At 35.3% G+C, this 25394-nt stretch overlaps 1 protein-coding gene across 6 annotated transcripts in view; it reads left to right on the top strand.

The window, feature by feature from the left end:
• LOC120898634 overlaps positions 1–25394 on the top strand; it is a 66417-nt gene that overhangs the window by 5465 nt on the left and 35558 nt on the right. For 2 of the 6 annotated variants that reach the window (XM_040304736.1, XM_040304735.1), the window contains exon 2: positions 8290–8353. The gene's annotated coding sequence lies outside the window, so the exon portion shown is untranslated. Of the gene's footprint in view, positions 1–8289; positions 8354–8885; positions 8980–9273; positions 9557–25394 lie in introns of those variants that run through there. The other 4 variants (XM_040304737.1, XM_040304738.1, XM_040304740.1 and 1 more) reach the window with 4 other exon arrangements.

Here is a 25394-nt window from a genome sequence, read left to right as displayed (position 1 = left end):
AATGTATAAAACAGTACTTTCCTGGACGCGGGAAATGTTTGCGAAAATTCCATCTCGTGCACAAATACTCACACATGCCAGTGGTTTTGCGTATGCAAACCCGCAGCATTCAAATGCTACTGCCGAAAGGGATTTGCTTCGTGGCTCATGGCCAATCTGAAGCCAAGCTTCACATCAATGTTCAAACTGCACAGTAAACTCTGGTTCATGTGTCTGGTTTAACCCGCATTTTTGTATACTGCATACAAGTTCTTGTTAGCTAACAGAACAAGTCTTCGTAGCACTTTCGAATCCTTTGAACTCTGTAGCAGTTTTATTTTGCTAGTTGCATCCGGTAAGAGGATTGCCTCTAATGAAGGCAAAAAGCTGATGATTTTATTTTTGCGAGAAAAGTTAACTAGAGATGTTGTATCCACGGAAAATTACGTTGGCACCAAGCTGCAAATATTCGCGAATTGGATGATGCCATCGGTCGACATCAAAGGAAAATTGCTATTGATGCATTTCCTCTCGAACCAAACGGAAACTGCTAAATCGATATGATTTGCATTCTGCATTCACAACGATAATGGATCTGACGTTTCAAGACGTAAATTGAATTATAACCAACCAATTTCAATCCATCAAGTGTAACGATGATTTCAATTTCACTGCATTAGAGGATATTGTCAACAGCACGGTACATCGAACAGCTTTTTTATTTCAAATAATTAATTCAGTTACTCATTCATAGCGACTGTAGATTGATGTATAGCTATGATTGAAACTAAAATGAGACAGTGGCTGTTTGGAAATATTACAGTTATTGATATTAAGTGTTATGTCATTTTTTTTCTTTGACACAACAACCGCTGTCAGTCAAGGCCTGGCTGTACCCACTAGTGAGCTTGGCTTTCAGTAGTTTATTGTTACCACATCAGGATAGTCAGTCTTGCATATGGGAGCACGGCATATTCGGAGCTTGAACCCATGACAGGCATGACAGGCATATAATAACAGAAAGCACAGTATGATACAGACATTTTTTCACTTTTTTCACATCGTAATAAAAACCCTTAATACCTAGTTAAATGTTTTCACCTCTTTGGCTTTTTATTGAAGAAGTAATAAAGCTGTTACATTTAAAAGGTATTCGGTATATTCGGATGTTTGGTTATATCGATGCTTTTTTAACATGAAAATATATCGCCCAAATCATAAAGCATTTTTTTAAAAATATTATTACCTTATACTCTTTAAAATGATAGAGTATTTTTTGTAATTTTTTACACAGCTTTTCTGGGATACTTCACCTCACCATGTATTAAAAAAAACCCCACCTCGCACCTCGACCAGAAATGATTCCTTATTCGTATTCCGGTCATACTGTCGTGGAAAATCTCTTGGGAAAAGCAACTAGGCAGCTAGATATCCCTGTCATTTTGTTTTCGCAACCATTTCCTTGGGACATGTACAACGACGGGAATGTAACCAGTTTCAGCCAATATTTCACATTTTGTCATCGTGTACACGAGTAATTCTATTGTTTTGATGGGGTTTTTGTCACCCTGCCCGGTTTCTGCTAAGAGCTCCGTTTTGCTCGAGGTTGAACTCCTGCATTAAAATGAAGAAGAATTGATCCCAATTTTGGAAGCATTTTGGCTCAGGCAGAAATACTGAAAAAGGACACGCTATTTAAATTGAATTGCCAGGTCTATTGAATGATGAACCAGTAGTTCAAATACCTATAGATGATTTCTAAACGTTTGTAGATACTTCCTTTTTATCGGCTTTTCCATCCGGCACATGGAAGAACTTCATTTTCTTGTCTACTTCATCCCCTGTTTTCTTTCCGAAACTCCCTAACCTCATCGAAACCAAATCGATATGCGAGACAAATTTAAATTTATGCACAACATCTTTCAACCAAATTATGCTCGCTTAATGGCCAATTGAATTTTATAGAGCTTCTGTTCAATTTATCATACTTTGATGGCATTGAAACTAAATGATACTGAACTGCCAGAACAATTTCTTAAAATTAATGACTCTTATTAGCGCCAGAAAGTGCGTAAATTTATCAGCAATTATAAAAACAAGCAAAACATGACAATTAATGCTTTAAAAAAAAGCACATCCTTCCGCAAAAATAAAAAGTTTCGTTAAATTTCCTTAATGTTCTGAGTGTAGTGTGTGCTAAGAGTAATGTCTGAAGTTAAGAAATATGTGTGTACCAAATGAAGTTTGGTTAGATATTAACTAACATTCTAAAAGTTAAAATAATATTACAATATAAGGTCGAAGAATGCTGTTAGTCACATTTCATAAAACACACTTTTACATTTCATACGATTACTTATAACAAAAGATTTAAACTAAAAATATAGCTTTGAGTAGTATGAAACGAACTGTGCAAATGGTCAAAACACAACGAACGTCCCTAAAACCAACCACAACGAACGGTTTTGACCCATTTCCCTTCAATAAGTGCAGTTCATTTATTCAACCCAACAAATTGGATTAAACTGACAATCCCTAAGCCGCACCCACGCGTTTGGTGTTTGTTTCGGCAACTAATGACAGCCAACAGTGTGCCCATAGAAGAGTGGTCCTTAATTTCAACACCTTTTGCCATCGTGTAATGTCTTGCTTGGTTTCCTGGCCACGCACAAGAACATCGATAAGTTAGCTTCCTTGGGGTTGGCTCCTGACAAAAGACCAACCGTGTAGCTCATTAATAAACCCCCCCTACAACCGGTATTTCCAGCTTCCATTCATTCATTTACCTGTCACCAATAAACATCAATAAACTTATAAAAACAAAAAGATTTGTTTGTCTTTTGCATAAAAGTCTAAGCAGCGTAGCTCATACCTAACCAGCAATCATTTCCAATCTATGACACCGTAACAAATTAATGAATAAATAATGCTTTGGGTACAAACAAATGAAGGCTCTATTTTTAGTATGTTTAATTGTTAATCTTTAGTAATATCAAAAAACAATAATGTTAATAAACATAATTGTATTTTTACTAGGCGAACAAGAGTTTAATACACATATAAATTGCATGGGTTAAATAACAATAAAAACCATCAAAATGGAAATGGAACACACCAACACACGTTTTTGATATTCCAACTTGTTTATCATATTGCTTTTATGTAAAAAAATATTATTTGATCCCTCCCATGGCGAAGGGCTGTCCTGTGGTACATTCGTCAACTCAGACGAATTAACTAACCCGTCATGTGTACAAGTTTATAATGAACCGCCCCCTTGTAGCAAGGACTGACTACCCAAATGCGTGGTACGAATAAGTCTCAAAAGGTATGTTCACGTAGGACGTTACTCCTCAAAATGAAAAACTTTTAAACTAAATCGGGCATTAGAATCAATTACTTATGCATAAAGAGTTTGGCACGATTTGATTGATTATGACAATAATTGTTATCATTTTCAGTAGAATTTTTAAATGAAGTTTTTAATTTATGTTTTATTAACATGTCAATGCTTTATAATCATTTACCAATAATTATTTTAATTAACTCTCTCGATTCTCTCGAAATTTACGTCCCGAGCCTTTTTTTGTATCAAACGAGTACCACATATCCAGGTGTCTCGTACAAGTATTGAGCGCCTTTGAATTATTATGGTGCTAACTAAAATATTTTATTTAGATTAATTTTATTACGGCTTCTGCCGTATTTTCAATATATTATGTATCAACAGATATTATGTATCCAGGCATTTTTGAACTGAGGACTGAAGCAATCCGTTTATATTTAATTGCCTCGGTAGTTTCATACCGTCATACAGGTTTCTAGATCTTAATTTTTTTATCATTTTGATTTTAAAACATTGCATACTACCATATACTATTCATTTTTATCATCATTTGCTCTGCTTTTGTACTCTAAAACTCCCATAACGATTCTTTGTTTTTTTAAACGCGCAGCAGCATGTTTCTCTTCAAGGCGCGATGGAGCACCTCCTCTTAACGCCACTCGGTCCCACCATAGACAAGTACTCAACCATTCATCCGTCCATCCATTCAAGCGCATATTGGTTCGTCACCGTCACTGTGATATGGTTGCTTCCGATGGTTCTGCCGTCCTGCAAGGAGAGCATATTAAAATCCATAAATTAACGTCATACAGGACGCTTTCATGCTCCGTTACGAGGGAGGAACACCTCTTGTTGCTCTCGTTTTTGACGGCCATGACTGCACTAAACATCTCTGTTTCCACCCTGGCCTTTTATCTTTTATTCATATGCCTATAAATACGGAATTGCACCATTAAAGTATGGTTTCTTCTTTGGTCCGATATTGCCGGGACGTTGTATTTTTGACATGCCGTGTGCTAATGTCCTGGCACTCACTGTAAGTTTCTTTTACCGTGGTTTATTGTGGATGGAGTTTTGGTTGCATATGCGGTCACGTGTTTCTACCCTACTTAAATCTGCCAAAACAATTCCCTTTTCAACACCCTATGAAAGAATCACAGTGCATTTTTGCCAGTCCTCTTCTATCATGCCGCGTGAAACATTTTGCGTTGTTTACGTTTGTCACGAAATGAACAACTAAGCTGACAAATATCCTTTTCAGTTTTTCAAATTCTCTTTTAGGTGTAAGGTTGATTTGGTCGTTTTTATACGGTAATTGTTTTCTATTTTTAAATAATTATAATACAAGAATTCTATATTGTTATAGCGCCGTCGTCGCTTAGCAAGGAGTTTTAATTTTTACTTATAGTTCGTAACGTTCTGGAGAATCTGATAATCGTTTAAATACAGCCATTTCCTTATTATACTGGTTCCTTATAAGCTACCAATCCAGGTTGTAGTTGATCAAATCCTCGATTAATTACTGAAATTCAAAAAACTTCAAGAACTGCGTTGGCACTCCCTAGATAATCATTTTAGCGGAGATAACATTTCTATGGACAACCAAGCTAACAAGCACGTTAGGCAGCGAATGATAAAAGAACGATATAAATAAAAACATGGCTAGGAAATATTCAGCTCTTTTGTGACACCTTATGATAATGAAAATGTTATGACACACGCGACACGTCGTCGTATTCGAAGGGGAATAACCAAAACCAAGGAAAGTATGTTTTGCGGAACTCCCCCTGTATTACTGCATCGACTGGTTTGGCGTGCATTGCATTAACATTGAGGGTGGACTAAGGTGTTTTTCTAAACCCCCATAAAAAGGAGGAATGAAACGTCCCATGTTACCACCCTCGTTCATAAGAAATTAAATTAAACCAACCGCCTACCACAAAAGTAGAACTACACAAAAAAACTAGTACTGTACCAGTAAACCAATCAAACTCATTCACAACCTTTGCGGAAAAATGTATCCATTAGAATAGAATCAACAAATTGAACAAGGGTAAAAACGCAATATTTTCAACAAAAAAATTGTACAGTAAATATTGTATTTAAATTTTCTTTAAACATTATATTTTGCTTTAATGTAATGTATTTTTTACTCGTGGATATCTATACATATATATCTATACATGACGTCATTTATTGCACAATGCATCAATTTTCACTTTATTTCTCCATAAAAGAAGTATCTTAACAAATATGCCGACCTATCCAGAACTTTTGAATGTTGCAAAATTTATTTATTATGTATATTTAGTTTCTTAATAACTATAAACTATAAAATAGATTAATGTGATGATATTCAGACCAGTACATTAATTATGATGAATTAACCGCACTATAACAACTTATACGCCATATACAGCTGAACATTTTTACGACCACTCGATTTAAAGTAAAGATACTAAGTATAATTTAGGAAAATTGAATTACGCCAATCAATGTAACCATAAATACAAAAATTTTACCACATGGGCGTAAGATTGTTCAATATTTGTGTTCAAAGGATTAAGACTCTCTTGCTCTGTTTACTTTTGAATCATAAATTTTATTTAGTTTTGTAAATAAAATCTAATTATTCGTCTAGCATTCTACACATACACTTAAGCTTTGGAATATTAAGCTATTAATCATGACATAATAAATCTCCCCCATCCTTACTCTAAATAATTTAACTGTAGTTTTAATTAAACCGATCTCCCCCGCCTAGATTATTCATATTCATGTGGCAGCGCTAAATTCATTTAGAAAAGTAATATATTTGCTACAATCTTCCAGGAAACCGAATTCAAAAATGCCTAGTATTATTTTGTATGTTTTCTTGTTCGGCGTTGATCGACCAATGCATCTTTTAGCCATTGATCGGCCAACGCATCTTTTAGCCAGCATCTGATGAGCGTGGTGAACTGATTTTACTCGCAGTTAGATTATCAGTTTTATACATGGAGGGATCTCGATCCATACAGGGACTAATCCAATGCCAGGCATATTGTTGGGTCGTGCGGCTAGATGACGCGCAAAGCACTGTGCTTCTATCTTGTTTCTGCTTTAAGGTTATAAAAAATACAGAAAACTACGGTATTTTATACATTTTTCTTTGATGATTCTTGATGATACTTGATAATAAATCTTATCACTTTTTGAGATAATTCATTATGTGCCCAACATTTAAAATGCACAATCAATTCCCAGTCTTTTCTCAATTCAATCGATAGTATCTCACTAACAGCATGTAAAACATATGTCAATAGATATGTTATCAATCCACTTTTTTCCAAAGAACATGTTCACACAATATGCAACGAACTGTATCCCCCGTGGCAAAATTCACCCTCAAACCTACATAAAAATTCCCTAAACATGGAATATATTTCGCGCCCATTTTCTATCGATAATCGCTTTTTGTGAATGTTACTAAAAAGGCTTTTTTATGCAATCAAACGTTTCTGAACGCAAATCGATTTAAATGCTAATATTCAGATCAAGCTGACAACATTCTTTGTCAATCTTTGCATCTATTGTCGCCTTCCGGTAGTTTGAATGTAACATTTTGTCATGTTTGCTGTTTTTTTTAAAGTAATTCAAAATTTTTATCAGTAATATTCATTATTTACAGTCCTTCGACAAGCTACTTGAATAACGCGTGCCGGTAACACTCGCGTAACTCGGGTTTTTGCTTAAGTCAAGCATAACCTTTTCTGGCCAAAAATTATGTTGATGAATAGTTATTTTTGATAAAATTTAGTACTTTTATTAACTTTATACATTTTTTTATTCAGGAGGAACGGTCCGAAAAGGCCGTATTGCTTAACTTTATACATACTTCTTAATACTGAAATGAAAAATATTTGTTTAAATTCTATAATTGAATTCATTCAAATCTATAATTGAAAAATTCATTCAATTAATTATATATTCTACTGTTCGATAAAGTTCAAATAAAAAATGTGATATTAAAAACGGTATGATGCAAAAATAAAATGTGAACAGTAACAATACGAACCTTTTAATATTTCCTTCACCCATGCAGGTGATAATGCTATCGTCGTCTAATCAGCTCACGACCATACCAAACTATTTAACAATGTGCAGAAGGCAATAAATATCAATGGTCTCGCCATTCCATCGCAATCCCCAAAGCGCTATATGGTAACGATTTTTTATCACCACTCAGCTGATTCCAGCCGCTCCAGCTTTCCGTGAAGGAAATCAGCATTCATCGTTTTACAGCGTCGTAAAATTGTACTCTTGAGACAGTTTGATGTAAATAATGTAGCGAGAAAAAAGGAACCGAACAACATGCAGCTTCGATATGCAATAAGTTCCCGCTGCCTTCTCGCGCAAAGCACGGTTCTCTTTACGCACGCGAGCGCCGCGAAATTGAATGATAGTTTATGCGAGCAGTCGCTATTTCTGGTGTGCTCGCGGGATTTGTTTGGTTCAGCCGTTGTGCATTTTCAACCGTTGCCAGTAACGTTATGCTTGATCTAGCTTTTCAATGTCGTTACAAGTTTCTTCATGTTTATGTGGGTTTTGTTTCCCACACTCGGTCTGTGTTTCTATGCATTGTTTTGTTACCAAACCCCCAAACAAAACATAAGCGAATGGTAGCGATATGTCAACCTGTACAACGAATGACACATACAACACGCAGGCGCCAGGCATAAAACCCAAGCGAAGCATTCTCTGCTCCACAGCTCTGCCAGCAGCATGGTTTGGCGCGTGTCTTCCGGTGTTTCCGCTTCACCAAATGTGTCTTTCATTTGCCGGGAAAATAAAACATGCTCTCGTACCTTACTCGCCAATTAGCATCATTAGCAATATTCAACGATCTGTATTGCATTACCGCAATGTAGGGCATGGTAATGAACTTCACTTAACATGCTATCGCTATCGATCTTTCATTGCAGGAGGAAACTAATTTTCAACATGGGATAAAATGATGCACATTCGTGTACGAAAGTAGCCATCTTGGTAAGTGTTTTTCACTTTAGGTTAAAATTAAAATCATTACCATTTGTGCACAAAGTTCCGAATAATTTTTCATATTTTATTTTCCAATGAACTCAACACATGAGCGGGGTTGCATTCAGATACTTCAAAAAGCTTTGATTACACTCTCACGACACATATATTCTCTTTAGCTCTCCCATGTGATGCGGTAACCATCGCAACGAGTGCCACTTCACCTTCCGACTACTTTCCGTATACGATTACATTCTCTTGCATAACTTACAGGGCAGGCGCATGGTCGTTATCACTAACTTGAGCAGCAAATCGTTGTCGATATCGTGAGATAGGACATACGAGAGCATCCTGCTGGGCCTCTTGTTGGCTTCACAGTACCGGCCATGATGCGTTGAAAAAACCTGGGAGAGTGACTCTCTCAGAGACTTTTCCTCTCGCACAAATGTATACTATTCTTCTACCCTTTTCTACTTCGCACGTTTTGTGTATTTCTGTCTCTCTTTATACACATCGATATCTACGTCGCACCCTCTTTTTCACAAACACACAGCAACTAAAGATGCTTTGCTCAGTTTGTGTTTGATCTCTGGTGAAAAGTGTACGACATACCGGGAAATTTTCCATCGTTTGGTGTAATTTCAAAAAGTTTTAGCTTTATTTCTTAAATTACAGAGAGTGTTGGTGCGAATTCAGCCAAAATAGAATATAATCGAACAGTTTGTGTAATAATTTTACGTGGTCCAATCTAATGGGGAAAACCATTATGATAGCCTAGTGTCTCACAATTTTGCTGAGCTGAAAAGACATTCCGAAACATAGCGTAACTTCGTTGTCCTGTTCCGTGTTTCATCAGGCGTCATTTTATATTCTCTTTCTCATTCTTATAAGTTCATTCTTGATTTATTTTCTCACTCTAACTTCTAAAGCAGCGGCATAGCTCTTCGTATGTTGTTGTTACCTTTCCCGGGCATTCAATTCTAACGAGGCCGGATGTGAAGCGATAGTGTATGTTAGGTCAGAGCGTTTAATGTTTTCTGAACTTTGAAACGAACGAACAAACGAAATATAACGAATAAACGAACGTACCGACGAGGCAAGTGGGCACCAGTGGCGTTGTTGCCCTACACTAAACAAATTGCATTGCAACTAGGGCTGCCAACCAGCTCCATCGATTCCTGTCAACGTGGACAGTATTCTCCATCGATAAAGGTAGGATCAATTCATTAAATTAGACACGCTGTATCGTTCTACACTGCTGGTTTTAAATTACCTTTGTCAGCGCTTGCCCGTCTGTGCTCAGCAAGACTACTGCTTTATCGATCTGGGCTTAAAACCAGCATACAATGACGAAACTAACCACCTCAAACCATCGAGATGAAGAAACCAAATTTACCACCGCTACTACCTTTTCTGTTTTCAAACCCCATATCAAACTTTACTACACAAGTTATACGTGTGTGTTCATGCAGGTTTCGGTATCCAAGCCACTGCTCCGTTATCCTCTGATTCGTTTACCATCAGATAACTTTCTTATTTGTTACTTCCGACGAACGGGTTAACGTCCCTCACACTGATTCGTTAACATTGGTCTTTTTATTTTTGTTCCCTCTATGTACAAACTATACAACCAATTCGAATAGCTCTTAGTTACGGCACAGTAACTAAACTTTAAAAAAATAATGTTTTTATTTTTTCATTGTTTTTTTTTTAAGTTTTATGTTTGGATTCATTTGTTTATTTATTTAAATTAACATTATTACGGGTTCAGTCGTATTTTTAATACATCTTGTATTGACAGACTTCTGTATTCAGAGTATTTCCTCCCTGTGTATTTATACTAATGGCGGGCATACTCGGTTGAAAGTATATTTAATCATCTGTGTTTGGTCCATTATCATAACACAAGTGTAATGACACGGGTTAAAGCAGATCCATATGCAACTTATTTGCTTTATTATTTATTTATTTATTTTTTTACATTTCTAGCCTATTTTATCGATATGATCGTTATTAACTGTTATTTGTGTTGTTATAATCATGCTTTTTTCATGCATAACCATCATAACCATGACCTATTTACAATTAGTTTATAATTTTTGCTTAGTTATGAAAATTAAGTTTTTATTTGAAGTATCGCTTTTTTACATGCCTAATGCTGCTTAACGAGTTTTTTTGAAAGGAATAAAAAAGTTTATGGAATGAGCAATTTTTCAAATCAATCAAATCAAAACATCAAAAGGTCTCAGGATGTATGTATTCATGTTAAAGTGAATTTATGTATTGTTTATTTATTACTATAAACAAGAACAGCTTCACATTAGCAGTGGACTTCACTCGTTCTACTCGGTTTGCATACTTTTTAATCAGATTCAAAGCTCTAGAAACACTTTAATTTGTTTTTTTTTTGTTGGACATTCTATAGAACAGATTTGAACAACACTCAACGATATAATTTGTCACAATTCTATATGTTTATTGGCAGTCAGTAGAAAAAAATACCATCTCTAGGATAAAGCAGAGCTCTTCTGTTGCCTTAATGAACATCCGTTATCATTATCGTTAATTTGTTCAGTACAGCAAAAGTGGACTTAGGATTCGCATCGTCTCCATCGACCACGTCTCTGCGTTTGCGTTAATTAGCAAGCCTGTCCAGTGAGCTGGAAATGATTACTTTCTATTTTATCTTTCCTTTCCATAATCTTAAGGCTTACCGACTTTCAGCAACGAAAGTTTAGGCACGTTCAATAGTTTTCTTTTAAGACGTTCATCGTGTAATCGAGAGAATAGAAGAGACAAATATATCTCAATGTACCCGCGGCCATGTTGTGCAACTAAGTGCCTTCTTCGTGTTAGTGGTTTTAGATGCTAATCCACCGTATTTTCATAAGTCTCATTCGCTATGTGCTAATTTATCCACAAAAGCCTGTGGTATCACGAGAAATAGGCTTCTCGAGTCAACTTCTTTTGTAGGTTATATTTACCTCATTTGCACATTCGCACAGAAGAAATAACTTGTGTCTGAAATTGGTTGTTTGGCATGAAAAATGTTCCTCCTGACAGGGAACCTTGATATTCCCAATATCTAAGAGTCGTAATTTGGATATCAAGCTATTCAATACTCTCATCAAATGGTTGCAACTCCCGAATGATAAATAGTTTCCCACTTTGCTTCACCATTTCAAAATTCTCACCAAACTTCTTCGGACACTCGTTAAGGCAGATAGACGAATAGAGAAAGATCGACAGACATTCGCAAGATTCGTAAAATTCGAATAAGCCCTTAAAAACCTCAGAAAGATCTGATCCTACCGTTTGCAATCCATGGTTCTTTATTTTTCCCGGTGTACGTAACATTTTTCAACGAACATCAGCAAATCTTATTCGCAACTTTCTCTCCCACACTTTCGTTTTCGTATTCTGAGGGGTGTTTTTGCACCTCATTTGCGCCTACGTATCGTGCCTGGATTTATGTTTAGCACAAAATTATCATGGTTTGCCACAAACAGCTATCGCAAGAGTCAGTAAAAATCATGAGCAAAAGGCAAGAGAAGAGACTGCTTGCTCTTTTTTTGCTTACGAATAAGACCATTAAAACGAAACAGTACAGCGAATTTCATCTCGTTTAGCTCTCCAATACAAAAACCTGTAGCATCCGGGATTCATTGGTAAGCTAATGACATCAGACATTTTCGGGAGTAAATTAAAATCGGACTAATTGATCCCGCGAGAGTATACACAAAATTCCCCTTCAATCAGCCTTAAATTAAGATAATTTGGCTCAATCTGAATATTAATCATTGAGTAGAACATATTTATAGTGCATTTAATTTATCAAATAAGTACTTACATGTAAAACCATCTTCCACATGGTAGTAAAGTATAAAAATGGCTTAACAAAAATCCAAATAACTATTATATTTTAATTTTTTTAAATATTTCTTGGAAACCAATTATGTTTTATGATACATTGTAACATATTGGTTCAAGCCTAGAATGGACCGTGCCCCCGTAGCAAGGATTGACTATCCGGCTGCGTGGTAATGAATTAAGTCTCAAAAGACTGTATAGGCCGGTATGTCCACGCAGGACGTTACGCCAAATAGAAGAAGTAAAACATTGGCCTGGTGAGAGAGGCCGCTTTATTCAAACGTATCATGAATGTTCAACAGGGTTCAACCAACAATATGCTGTCATTAAAATACATTCTCAACAAAAACTAAAATGTTACATACAAGAGCCGTCGATTAACCAAACACTCCTTCCTCGGTTTTTGCATGTTCACTCTTTGATGAGTTTGTTTATCAGCAGACGAACAAACATGTTATACCTTCAGCAAACATCGCACCTCAACGGTCCCTGAAATTGAATGATAATGCTATCCATACCATTTGCAAACTACGTGCCAGGCTCTAGTAGGGTTTGGTACGGTCACTAGCGAAGCTCGAATGAGTTTGCATTTCGCCTGCCAATCAGATCGGTGTTACCTACAGGACATACGCATCACCTGACACTGTTTAGCGGGACACGATACGAACGCTCCCAAAAATAGGAATCAATTTCACTGCAGCTGTCAATATGCTCAAAGCTCCTGAAGCTTCGGCTTTATCCGACGCCACTCAAATTCCACTCGGTAATCCAGCACTCCAACAGCCAAAGATTGGATTTGCCTCGGTTGCTTCTTTCCCTTTTGTCAGACTACAGCAACGAGCAGCGTTTCTTTTTTTCTGCAATGTGGCTCACTATTTCCACCAAACAGTGATGCAGCTCATCCCAGGATAAACGCGACGGAATCAAAGATCTAACAAGCAACCAGCCTCGTCTGCTACTAGCTGATGCAAGAATGGTATTGTGGATGGTGTACAGAAAAAGACACTCACTGCAAAGTGGGTAGCCGTAAAAAGGATTCACATGTGCTTCAACTACTGTCGCCTGGGGATGAAGATGGAGTGGATTCTGTGTGTTCAAGATGATAAAAACTTACACTACTATGCTGTGGTTGCATGATCCCATACAGATATGAACAACAAAAACAATCCATATACTCTGGTTTCATGTCCTAACGGTTGCAACTCGTTGAAGAATGATAATGAATAAGTGAATGTTTGGATAGAAATCTTTTGGCAATCCGGTTAGAATTGTTTCATCCCCATGGGATCAGTTAAGGTTTGTTACAACCCAAACGAGGAGCTAAAGCATAGAACATCCATCAGTCAAAATCTCTTGCTGTGTTGATCCTTGATCCTAGCTGTTTGGTGACATGGTTCATAGCTGCTTCATCTTGCCTTCATTCGACCAAACAATGGATTTCATGAAATGCAACTAAGTCCAACCTATTTCCCCGCAAAACACACAAGCTAACATACAGCAACCATTGTCTCAAGAGTGGCATCTTGCTGATGATGCTCAGAAAAGAGAAAGAGGATGATGAACTCTTGTAGGCATAAATTGATTTTACAGTCTTGGATAAGGAATTCATGACATTGTGTACTGGTGGTAGACGAAACACTTCACTCAAACACCCAACACTCTTCAAGCGCTGTTATGATTTCAACATAACCATTATGCCCTTTTTAACCAATGTGCAAGTGCCAACTACAATGCACAGCCTTTAAAATTCTTTACATGGCGAGTAATTGTTATTTATTTCTAACTCTTAACTGTGCAAATTGAGGCTCAAGCTTTAATAGGCGTTCCTTCCTATAGTAAACCTTGAGCACATTTTTCACTCCCAAACAGAGCAACGAGCGCTTCATAAGCACCTTTCGTAACTCCCGTTTACCGACGTAACTGGGTTGTCAAAATTCAGCTACATAATGCAACCTACACATTTTATTCCCGCTGTTCAAATACAACACAGGTACTCATTTTAAACAAGCAATATTAAAGTACGTGGTTCGTTCAACATTGTTTCTAATTTGCAGTGTCTAATCAGCTTACAGCGCATTATTTGCACTCAGCCCGTGAACATTCCCATAGCTGAACGAGCGTAATCTTCGTGTTGATTTCGAAATCATCCAGCTATCATATGACTGCACCTCAACATGGTACCCATCACCTGCAAAATAACAAACACTATATATGGTGTCAACCATCCTATTCACATTACCATCATGACAAATCCATGCAATTTTCGTGGTGTTGCGTTGTTGAATTAATATCATGGGTTGCGTATTTATGGATACGTGTGTATTTGCGTATTTAGGGATTTTTGTTGCTAGTTTTGCTATATGTTTCAACCCCAATCGACCTTGATACATCTAGCATTTCATTTGAATAGTGAATTATGCATATAGTGTAACATTTTGTTATATGATATCAACCTGCAATAACGGATTTACGGTGTTGGAGGGCCTTAACGGTAACATACACGCTCTCCTTTCACTAAAATATAATTGTGCTTTAAATTGTTGTTTTGTTTAGAGATTTCTTTTGTTATATGTAGAGTAAATGTACCAATTGTGGCTATAGCACTAATTATGGCTATAACGAACCTTATTTTCGCAATAAAAAAGTGAATTTGCGTTTTGAAACCACGGATGGATTTTTTAATTTCAAATGTGATCATTTCAACACATTTGTACTTCATTAGTTTCGTGCTGACCACTTTCAGTTGTTAAATAGCACTCTTAAAAATGTATTGCCAAGATGTATGGCATCTCTTACCAGTTTGCTAAGAACAGCTTTGAAAAATTTGAGATTTTGAAGTAACTATCCATAGTTTTTTTTCTTAAAATCATCATTTTAGTGCAAAATTTGAACTATTTAACGACTTCAGATCAAAGTCTACCATCACTCTATTGAAAATGTGTATTTTCAAGATAATTGGGCAATGGCTACGATACTCCATAAAATATTCAAACAGACCACTCTGAGTTGCGCTCCACTGTTTCTCGTGCTGAAACGGTAGCTGACTTCGGTATAGTTTCCAGGTGTTATGAAGGATTTTCAGGAGATATTAAGTGTGTACTGACACGGAGTTATAATATAATAAGATGGTTAAATTTTAGAAGGAGTAGCCCAATTAATTTTTCAATTAATCGAGCGTGGCTATAAATACAACTAGTGATAGAAAACAGAGTTTTTAAACTATTATTTTGTCGCATTTAATGATGTTTGCATACTTTTTTCGGTGCAGTTAACTTATTTTATATGGTTTGAGTTAAACGAATGTCACAAAATAATATTTGGTGTAAATATTTACAACCTTTGCTTTCAACCATATTTGGTACAGCTATGACGAATTGCTAGGAATACTATAGCCGTTGTTGTTACCTTAAGATGCAATTTGTAATCGAAATGTTCTACTATCTCGATAAACACTGAGCCAAAACAAATAATACTCTCGTGTTCTTCGCATTTTATGCGTAAAGATAAGCAAGCAATTTATTTATTTATTTATAAAAATCACGCTAAAAAGCCAAAACAAATCGATCTAAAATAAGTACAAAATAATGGTATTGGCCAAAAGATTCGACTAGGTGCACGAAATTTTACACGTATCAATCGACTATTACAACGTTCCATCGCCAATCATAACGAATCTGATAAGAAAACACACTTTTCTTCCCCTAATTAAATATTGACCTGGACACCGTTCGTACTATTCGGTTGGAATGTCAGTTTTTTCCTTTAACCTTAATTGGATAAGTTCCTCCCTAGCCAACTTACCTATCTACTATCGAATACTTTAAGAAGCCTTCAAAACTACCAGGTTGTTAGCTCATGCTCTACGAAAGCTTCAACATTATATCAATTATCATCATTATTTTGTCCGGAAGTCCGGAAATGGTTAACGGCACCTGGATGTTGCTTATAGACCATACTACGTGTTGGATTTTGCTTTCCACAGTAACCATCTAGGCAATGTATGAAAGAACAAACGGGAAAAATATCGTTTAATTCGGTGCTCAAAAAAATATTTATCGTCATATTCCGCCACCGTAGTAGTTGAAGCATGTGTAAGTGATATAAAAATAATTTAGTACACTCATAGCTATAAGTATAACTGCTACAAACATTTTTCTTACATTCATTCATAAAGACATTCCTATAAAACTTTAGTTGAGAGATAAATTCCAAAACAACTTTCCTGAAAGATAACCGTACCATAGGTGGATAGGTAGCAGTATAGAAGATATAGGCGCAACGTAGTGACACATGATGATTGATTACAGAACGATGGATAAAGGCGTGTTGTATGGTCACGTTCCGATTAATATATCACGACGTAAGCTCATATTAAGACACGAATTGTGAACACTTTTATTCATTTAGTATATACTTTATTAGTTGCAACTATGTATTGAAATAAGTCTAATAATTTATTATTTAACATTAAAAACAAATTGGAAAAGCTGATTTTTTTTATGGATTTCTAGACAATATTTTCGTTTTATAAACTATTTCACACTTTAGATAAATACATATACATACAAAAACACCGAAATACGCAATATACAACACTATAAAATATACGTATGCTCAACATTGTATACGACCTGAAAACTAATCATCACTTTGACGATTGTTTGCAACTCCCTATTTCCTTCAAGCATACATACCTAACACACTGCTTTCCACAGTTCCTCTGTCCCGAAGAGCAGGAAAGCTTCTTGTATTGCATAAAATATTCAAACATAATTTACCCTTTTCACTCAACAGTCACACACAACAGCCCTAAGAAAAACGTATAACGGAAGATATACACCGAAAATATAAGCCTTCGCCATGATGCTTTAATTTTAAAAAAATATATGTGCAAAGCAGGAAATGAGTTCAACCTAATTTTTCACATAATGAGCTCAAGTAATTTTTACATAATAAGTATCACTAGTACTTGAACTTGACTCAACTGACAGTGAATTCAAATTTATGTAATTTTTATTTCACAGCAAACAAACTATTCTTATTATTTAGAACAAAAATATAAATAACAAAGTCACTGCATACCAGAGCATACTATTGTCTAAACCCAATTTGATTTTTCTACCTAATTTACCATACTATATATAACATATGCGTCACATCTCCGTGTACTGTTTGTATTACTCGATTGTACAACATAATCAGCAAATCAGTGAAAGAAATAAAAAGAAACAAACCAAGCATCTGACCATCCCGAGAAAATTTCCCTACTCTACTCTAATCCAATTTGTTCCCGAAATTGACAGAGTAAAAATAAATAAACCTTTACTCACCTGTCCTTCATGGAAGGAAACATGAAACAGGAAAGTAAATAATTAAAAACATCACACAACTTCCTCTCGATTGTTCGTTTTCCAGCACGATTCTTGCATTCGGACGCTTCACTCACTTTGCCAAACAACATTCCAAATTATTCATTCATTTGACACGACGCATAAAAAATAAATATCAATTTATGCCTTTTGCTACATACCTGCCTCATAAGTGTAACAGCAGCTGGCTTCCGTATTTTCTGAAACTGGGAACGAGAAAAATTAATTAATCGAATAATAAAAGCTTTCACGTCGCACACATAACTTTCTGATGTAGCAAGGTTCCTGTAAAAATGATTTGTGGGTGCTTGAAACAGGATGAGAAAGCCTATGTTCTGTGGAGACGCATTTTGTGTGTTAATAACTACAACACAACGTATCTGTCGTAAAACGTGAAGTAGTAAAAAATAGGCTCATGAAATTAGACAATTCAAATTCATTCCTAAGCCTTATGCTAGCTACAAACAATTATGCTAGCTAATCAATGCTTATTCTTCTTCTTCAATTTGGCGTAAACGTCCTACGCCGGTATGTCCACGTACAGGCTTTCGAGACTTTATTCAGTACCATACAGCCGGATAGTCCATTAGGTGCTTGAACCCATGACGGGCATGTTATTGAGTCGTTCGAGTTGACGACTGTACCACGGCACCGCCCCTGCTTAAATGGGCCCCCGCTGCTTAAACAATTTAAACAACACAACTTAAAACGTGTTAAAAATCTTGCTGTAGAAATTTTAAATTTTGATGATGGAAATGAATCATCAGATTTATGTGGATTAACATCTAGCACGCAGTAAATAGCATCGTTTGCATTCGGAACTGACTTGGGAAACCCTGTATGCTTCTGGATAAACAAACCCGTTCAATGGAGGCGCATGGTGCTTAAATTTGGAGAAGACCTTTGAATAGGTTCGGACAATCCTACGGTTCTAATTTGCAGATTTCGTGGTATGATATGCCCATAAAATTTGCTAAAATAAAAGCTTACGTTGTAAATCCAAGAACAAAAATCTGGTTGATGTTTTCTTTTTATAACTTAATCGAAAAACATTCATAATTACTATTGTCTTTACGAAGAAAAAATTTTCCATTGCCTAAGCAAGTGAGGAATTTACTATCACTAGTGGCCTTTTACTAAACTACCAAATATGAAATGCCAAATGAAATGCTATAACCTTTCCATTTTTTTATTTATGGTTAGGGCGTTCCTTTAACAAATAACAAATTGTTTATTTAAGCTAGTAAGAAATTGTTATCATTATTATTATTAAAAGTGCGACGTCTGCAGTTCGACTATCTTGCACATTGTAGCATGGCAATTTTCAAGCTATGAGTTTTACAAATTCTTTCAAGATTGAGCACTGTCTCGTTGGCTTCCGTTTTAATTTTGCTTAATTGTGATGAATTTGTCCGCTGGTCCGCTGTCTCTATTACGTGTCACCTTTAGAGCATTTGTTATCTCTTCATCTTTTTCATACGAATTACTTGTCATTGGGCGCTTCTTTAAACCATACTTCCCTGCTTTACTTGAATAAATGAAAGAGTCATCTTTCTTTCCCGTGGTTTATTATCATTTAAAATAAATTGAGAATATAAAATTATCATCACTATACGTCAAGGCATCCTGAATAATTTACTTCTTTTACAATCCTTAGATTCAAGCGTTTTTTCTTATTTACAATTGAATAAAAACATTTCTGACCTAAATATTAAATAAAAATTTAAAAATCTTTCACGTATAATACATATGCTAAAAAAACCTTAATAAGCATTCCTGATGAAGATATATTGTACATTATTATAGAGAAACTGTACAGAATTTTACCTCACTATGTCATTGAACCATTTTTGGGCAATAAATTATTTTCGAAAATATGAATCCTTTGCCATTTCATGCAATTAACAGACATCCTAAATCGTAATACCTCAGAACAGATTCAACATGATATGAGCTGTTCTATGTTCGAACTTGTGTTCAGCATAGAAAACTTGGTGCTTCATCGATCGCACTTCTTTAGATTTTCGCATTCTAGATAACCGTCTCTCATGAATATTTCAATTATAGCTAATCATCTAAAACAGCGCTTTTTAGAAGCTTATGTTACGCCAAATTGCGCTATGGTCGCATTTCTAAGATTGAGTAACGATCTTCGACAGTAACCTTTTCTGGCATCATTTCCTGAACTGCATGCCTGAAGAGTAATCACATGGAAAAATAATCGCATTCCACTCGGAAGGAAGGTTTACGTTACATAAGCTTATGGGTGGCAAACAAAAAGGATCTCGTTAATTTTTCTGGTAGTGCGCTACCAAGATTGACGGAACATACATCGGAACAAAAAGCAATTTCAGGGCTAGAAAATCGGTTATGTGGTCTCACTTACACTCTTTCCAGATTTCGACCTCATGTCAAAGTGAATAAATCACTGCTGTGAACTAAATGCCGAGGCATATTGCTGTAAACCAAGAGAACAGTTTTTGTAAGTTTACGAAAATTGACATACATTTAATGTTTACAGAGTTTTTTCAGTTATTCCACATGACTTTTAACACGCCAAAAGCTGAGCCTGGCCTGAGTTTGACAGTTATATTTATCATTTTGAAAATTATGAACAAATGAAAAAATATTGTGATGCAAGTACAATAGGTGGCAACTGTAGAAACACATCATGCGAGCAATAGATGGTGCTTTTCATATTGCAAAGTGACTCGGAAAGATGTTACATTTTTAATGAATCTTCACAAACTTTGCTCCGCAACAGAATGATGACCACGTGAATCATGAAAACATAGGCTATTTATTCTAGAACCACCAAATAAATGAAACTGTCAAGTATAATAACTTCGTAAATCATTTGAACTATAAATAAATGTTACGCTCGTCAGTCATTTTTATTTATCTCTCTTATACATCACAAGTTAATATTTTTATATTGTTTTTTGTTGTTCAACTCCATTTTCGTTTTATAAATATTTTAAGAATTATTTGAAAAGATTTCCTACAAACATTACAAATCAATTATTCTTTATATGTTTTACTACGACATATTTCTTTATGTATTTAAATTGAAAATAATATAATGTGACACCAGAAACATAAGCTAACATAACTTGTTTTATTTTAAGATTTTGATAACCTTTATAATGTTTTTGTCGTACGAAATACAGTCCATTTTGTCTTAATCATCATAATCTCTAAAAAATCTTGACAAATTTTAAAATGTGTTTTGACTGACAGAACATCATCTCCGTCGGATTACTCTTTAAATAGTATACAACTCATCTGATAATTTTCTTCGGATACTCCCCTAAGTTTTTTCAGTAATACCCAATTTAGATCAAAACCAACAAAACTTTTCTAATTGTTTTTTTAACACATTTATCCACATAGTAAAGAATGTATTACTAATATACCTCTGCACAGAACTACAACATTTTATTACAGCATTGAGGCCTCGTCATTATCCAAAATGAGTAGTAGTTGAATCTGGCATAGAATATTCATACTATACAATCTATTTTTGACACATCTCTGCTTTATTTTACATTATTTTTATTAAATCACAAAACTAGTTCGTACAATGTTTGTACAATTAATAAGTTGAATTGGAATGTGAAATTATAAGGTAAAAAGTGCTTTAGAAAAAAAACCCCTAATGTGAAAGACCGCCGGTCTCGTAGTACAGTCGTCAACTCGTACGACTTAACAACATGCCCGTCATGGGTTCAATCCCCAAACAGACCGTGCCGCCATACGTAGGACTGACTATCCTGCTATGGGGGGGAATCAATTTGTCACTGAAAGCCAAGCCCACAGCCAGGTACAGGCAGGCCTTGACCGACATCGGTTGTTGAGCCAAAGAAGAAGAAGAAGAATAATGTGAAAGAAGAAATTAACCTAACACTATTCTAAACTTAATAATAAACCTTACAAACTAAATTTCTTGGTAATATGTACAACCTAAATTAGAATTTATACTTAAATCTAGATGGTTAAGTGCATATTTCTCTCAGATCTGGATGTGTGCTAAATGAACATTTTACATATTATGTAGATTTTAACAATGATAATTTAGAGAATATTGTAGATATATTCCAATCTATGTGCAATTGAGCTGTTCTGTACCTAAACGGGACTTTAAGTATAGCCTTAAGAAATTTGTTTTGAATTCTTTGAAGTGTTAACTTACCTCCTAAATAAAAAAAAGTGTCAACTTATGACAATCTAAATAACTGGTGAAGCATACGTTATTTTTGGGAGTATTAATGCTTTGTACAATAATATCTTATTTTTGAAATTAAGTTTTGATTTCTTATTGAGGAAACAATAAAGAGTTCTAAAAATTTTTTCGTGTTTGACACTCAGGTTGTTTGTGTGACTTTTAAAGTCAGTCGTTTGTTTGGATATAAACCCAAATATTTTATGGAATCCTTCCAACCAATTGGATTATTGTTGATCGCGAGTCTAGAATTGGGTAGCTTACGCTGGCTAGTATTTCGTTTGGCAATACTGTCAAGTAATCTTAAGTCAATGTAGACTACGTATACCTTATTGATTTTTTTTATTAGATCCAAAGAAAAAAAAGGTCGTATCAAATCCTGTCATGCTATGCAATCTGTCAATCCTTCGTCATTCTTTTTCAGTCAGCGTATCATGGCGTCTAGATTCGTTTTGCTCTGTGTTTATGTGAATAACCATAGATTTTAATACGATAATTTTCGCAATTCTTGGGAAGGTCTACGGACTGCTTTCTATAACTAAAAGAACCAGATCAGCATTTCTTCTAGATATCAATTCAGTTCGATTTCACATGCAGTGGTTACAATGATTGATAATCAATAATATCGAAAAATTCAGTTTCTTAAACTTTTTCATGACTTCGTAAAAATCCTCAAACTTAAAAAAAATGTTTGCGTTGCCTAAAAAATATGCAGCTTATTCGTCGAAGCATGGCTTGGTGTAGTGACATTTTTGTAAAATGCTCATCAAAGGTAATGATTATGATGTTAACAAATATAGTAACTACATTCAATCTTGATTTTTTTTGCTATCCTTGTGTATCTTTCCCTTTTGATTATATTTATGTTTCGATTCATGTTTTTGGTTGCTGAAATCAAGAAGTATAAAGTTGGAACAGCACTGAGTTGAAACCATACATTTTCATTTAGACATCCATATGTTTATAAACTCACTAAAAGATCTCCAAATATTGAAATGTTTCTATATTATATTTATAGAAAAATAATCACTCTTTTTATTCAATTATTATCATCACTACCTACACGTAGGAGATACGAGGGTGAGGGTGGGAGTGATTTGGACACCACTAAGACCTTGTGTTTCGTATGAATTTGTTTTCATCGCCCAAGTGATTCAATGTTTACTCTTGTTTTGGGAATAAATATTAACATTCAGCGACCGAACAGGATATTGCATAGCAAACCAATCGAACCTGTTTACCTACCCAGCGCAGGCTTTATTTTATTGCCTATCATTCCTCAACGACTAAATGAACACTTGGCAAACATTCGCAGATAATATATTTCATTTCTATAGAATGAATGACAACTGAAACTCAAGGAATTGTTTTCACATCATCCATAAAGATTGATTTTATTCGAAGTCATGCAAAAAGAGTAATAAAAGAGTAATCATATTAAGTCAACCATGCAGGGCTCAATAAATGCTTGAATTCTATTCATATAGTGTAAAGTTTCGTTTCCTATGTGTCTAATTTGACGGTGGGACACTTCGATACATTTTTATACATTGATATGGTTAATTGGATTTTTGCAGGGGTTTCTAAGTCGCTTTCGAATGTGAACATAATTATTCACCACCTCCAAGAATGATGTTTTTGAACAGCAGTCAAATGGTGTATTTGCTTCACAATTAAATTTCAGTTTGTAATACGATGCAAACTGAACACATGACAAATCATTTTCAACACATCACAAAGAACTGTCAAACTAAATCCAGCTTAACACGTATTGAAAATTTATGCTGAAGAAATTAAAAATTATGATGATGGAAATGAAATATGAGATTGATGTGGATTCGAAACTAACTTGTAAAACTCTGTATGAAATAAACCAACTATATTTTTCCGATGCTGTAACGCGGTCTTTAAAACAGGAAGATCCTTCACTTGCCCCATTTAAAGGTAATAGATTAAAGCTATATGGAACAAGTTGAGATTATTTTTTATGTCTTTTAATTACTTTCAGAATACATCGATTCTTAATTCAAAATAACTAGCGTAGTATCTAATATTATCTTCGATAATGCCATTGCCATAACGTGAACAGTCCACCAAAACTGTAGAGTATGAAATATCATCATCTTTTTAATGGCGGTGCTACACAACTAACTTTCTGCCCTTGGCTGTATTCACTGTCTGCCTTTTCGGTCAACACAGATTTATTCTCAACACCTCGAAATACAGCCTGTTTGGTTTTGTAATATCCGGTCTCGAATATTTACGACGCTTGCTACCTCGAAAAAGGCGGAAATAACTCTGCAAACGTGCTTGTGGTGAGAAACAAACCATCGTGAAAAAAAGTTTCCCACCATACACGACACTTGCCCCTTCGCACGTGATAACTGTCCGGGAAGCAACTTTCAGTGAACCAAAATGACGTCCCACTGGGCCAACACCTGTACCGAGTTTGACCTCTACGCTGCTGGTCAGGAGTGTTATCGTTGGCAATTTAAATTCAATGCACAACAGAACTTTTGCGCGTTTCGAAAATCATGGACATTCAATTGAACACAAGTGTCTGACAACTTTTTACGCTTCTCCTTCGGCATAATAGCTTCGGCAAAACTTCACTGTTCTTTGAGTTTTTCCGCTCCAAAATATGTTTTCCTCCACATTTTGCCGATCTGTTTAACCACAGAAAATGCTTTTCATCGTGCAATTAACCACACATAATGGTGCCTGATGCGTCACTTTCATCGTACTTCTAACCACCAAACGAGCTCATGAAAGCAAACATCTCACACAGCTGGTGCTTTTCACAATTACTTTCGTTCTGATGCTGAAGTAGTTTACATTAAACATCTTTCACATGGCGTTAAGTGGTTTTGTAAAACTTCTCAAGTATCAAAGCTACATCTAGTACGCAATTACATCTGTTTGCCACACATGGGAAATGTGACACTGAACGATTAACTGTCATTTAAAAGATGTATAGAATATATCACATGGAGGAATACGTCTAAAAATTGTTTTAGGTTTTTTTTAATATAGTGTTTTCAATTCTATCAATTACACGTATCGCGCAGTTGTCCATAATGCCCTTTTTTGTAAAATGCTCATCAAAGGTAATGATTATGATGTTAACAAATATAGTAACTACATTCAATCTTGATTTTTTTTGCTATCCTTGTGTATCTTTCCCTTTTGATTATATTTATGTTTCGATTCATGTTTTTGGTTGTTGAAATCAAGAAGTATAAAGTTGGAACAGCACTGAGTTGAAACCATACATTTTCATTTAGACATCCATATGTTTATAAACTCACTAAAAGATCTCCAAATATTGAAATGTTTCTATATTATATTTATAGAAAAATAATCACTCTTTTTATTCAATTATTATCATCACTACCTACACGTAGGAGATACGAGGGTGAGGGTGGGAGTGATTTGGACACCACTAAGACCTTGTGTTTCGTATGAATTTGTTTTCATCGCCCAAGTGATTCAATGTTTACTCTTGTTTTGGGAATAAATATTAACATTCAGCGACCGAACAGGATATTGCATAGCAAACCAATCGAACCTGTTTACCTACCCAGCGCAG

Source organism: Anopheles arabiensis, chromosome 2 (genome assembly GCF_016920715.1).
Source record: "Anopheles arabiensis isolate DONGOLA chromosome 2, AaraD3, whole genome shotgun sequence".
Taxonomy (NCBI): domain Eukaryota; kingdom Metazoa; phylum Arthropoda; class Insecta; order Diptera; family Culicidae; genus Anopheles; species Anopheles arabiensis.
This window is presented reverse-complemented; position numbering and strand designations above follow the sequence as displayed.